This window comes from Myotis lucifugus, unplaced genomic scaffold (assembly GCF_000147115.1).
Source record: "Myotis lucifugus unplaced genomic scaffold, Myoluc2.0 scaffold_2, whole genome shotgun sequence".
Classification (NCBI taxonomy): Eukaryota; Metazoa; Chordata; class Mammalia; order Chiroptera; family Vespertilionidae; genus Myotis; species Myotis lucifugus.
Window position 1 is genome coordinate 28,078,079 of NW_005871050.1, and position 2,257 is coordinate 28,080,335.

A 2,257-nucleotide genomic window follows, 5' to 3' on the forward strand; every position below is an offset into this window, starting at 1 on the left:
GCTGCTCGGCCCCCCGAGGGACCGTGCGGAAGGGGCGCATTTTTACCCAGAAGGGTTGCCGCGTGCCTGCCATCTTCCTGAGCGCCCCCTAGAGCGCAGGGCGCTCGCCTGCTTCCGCCGCGAGCTGCCTCTGGCTCTTGTTCCTGCGAGAGCTCCCGGGCCGCCGCCCGCCACCGCTACCGCCGCCTCTCTAGGCCGACCGCCCGCCTTCGCCTTCGCCCGCTACCGCCGCGCAGCTGCTGGGATCCGCCCTCCTGCGCGCCCAGCCAGGGACAGCAAGGCGGTTGCGATGCTCCGGAGCCAAACTTAAGAGTTTTCACCACCTCAATCCAGGGGCAGCACCATGACACCAAGGCAGCACCACACTGTCATTTCCGCCGCAGCAGAGAAAAAAAAAGCAATCGCTTCGAAAAGGGGGTAGGGTGGGGGCAAACAGGGCTGGGACTGAGGCCCTGAGGGAGCACTGGGAAGGGCCCCAGCAGCAGGGGCACTCGGCCACCTTCCCAACCTCACCTTCCGACGCCCCCTCCGCTCCCAGTTCCCCCAGCCCCTCCTCTGGAGGCGCATTTACTTGTTTTCTCCCTGGATAGTAGTGACCCAAGAAACCTGAGCAAGCAAAAGCAGCGGGTGGGTGGGGTTAGGGTTACTACTGTACCTACCAGCTGATTCCAGCAGCCTTTTCTCCAGCGCCCTGTCATCTTGAAGGAAGACACACCGAAAGGGGCAGAGCGGGGCGTGTGTCCGCGCGCGCGACGCGCACGCGTGTGTGTGTGTTGTGTGTGTGTGGTACGCGGCGGGGGGCCCCCCCCCCCCCCGGGGGGGGGGGAAGAAAAAAAAAAATTGGGGAAAAAAATTTTGTTTAAAAACGAAAAAAGAAAATTTTGGGAAAATTACTCTTCTTCCACCCACCAGCCCCTTGGTCCCAGGAACCCTCAGGTGTAGAACAAGGAAAAGGCCCTTGCAAGCGCCAATGAGATGAGAGCCCCAGTCCACAGCACAGGTCCTCTGATGAAGCTGCTCTATGCAAAGTTAACAACAGAGTAAAACAAAAATAGTGGAGGAGACAGAAAAGGGCAGACAATTGAAGGAAACCCAACCCCTCTTTCTTTTTACACAGGGAGAATGGCTGTGTTTTATTGGCCATGGTAAAAAAAAAAACAACACACAAAAAAAACTGTGGGGATGGATTAAAGCCATCAAATTAAAATAAAAAGTAGGGTTTCACTTGCACATTCCAATCCTTGATGGACAAAACAAGAGAATCCTTACTAAAGAGGACAATAGAATAGATGCCCGCTATCTAGGTATCCAATGTCCCTAGGAAGCTAATTGGTTCATCTAGAACCCAGAAACCTTTATTGGTATGAAGTATCTCTTGGCTGACCTGTCATTGGCTCACCGAACACCTCCCCACTTACAAGGAAGATTCCAAAGGGAAGAAACAGGAGGCCCAGAGGAGATTAACTTCCAAACTTGTGGGAAATGGGGAGGTGAAGGGGAAAGAAGCTAGAAAATGGGAGGAAACATCCCCTCTCACATAAGCCTCCCATTACTGTGCATGTAAGCAAGCCCAGAAAAAACTAAGGTAACTCTGGGTGTATCCCACCAGAGAAGCAGTAGTAATTAGGCAACACCCCTTTTAAACAATGTGCTAGAGAACACTGAGATGGAAAGGGAGGCAAAAATCACAACCAGGCTATCCTGATAAAAGTCTGGCCTTAAGAGAAGTAAAGGTTAGAGTCACACCAAAAGCACAGGCAAGGGAAGCAAAATTGACAGGCGGGACTACATCAAACTCGAAAAATGTGCAGCAGAAGAATCAACAAACTAAAAAGGCAAGAATGGAGAGAAAATATTTGCAAGCCTTATATCTGATAAAGCGTTAATATCCAGAATATATAAACAACTCCTACAAACCAATAACAAAACAATAAATAACCCAGTTAACAAATGGGCAATGGAATCGAATAGATATTTCTCCAAAGAAGACATAGATATACAAATGACCAAAAAGCATATGAAAAGATGCTCAACATCACTGATCATCAGGAAAATGCAAATCAAAACCACAATGAGAAATCACCTCACACCTATCAAAATGGCCATTATTAAGAAGTGAACCAAAACAAAAAGAAAATGTGTTAGCAAGAATGTGGAAAAACTGGAACCCTTGTAAACTGTTGATGGGAATGTACAATGGTGCAACCACTATGGAAAAAAACTCAGGAATCCAGAGGTTCCTCAAAATATTAAAAAT

At 49.2% G+C, this 2,257-nt stretch overlaps 1 protein-coding gene across 4 annotated transcripts in view; it reads right to left on the minus strand.

The window, feature by feature from the left end:
• MID2 (midline 2) overlaps window positions 1-746 on the minus strand; it is a 109,827-nt gene extending 109,081 nt beyond the window's left edge. For all 4 annotated transcript variants that reach the window (XM_023758752.1, XM_006082257.3, XM_023758745.1 and 1 more), the window contains exon 1: window positions 660-746. The gene's annotated coding sequence lies outside the window, so the exon portion shown is untranslated. The remainder of the gene's footprint in view (window positions 1-659) is intronic.
• Window positions 747-2,257: the final 1,511 nt, after the last annotated feature.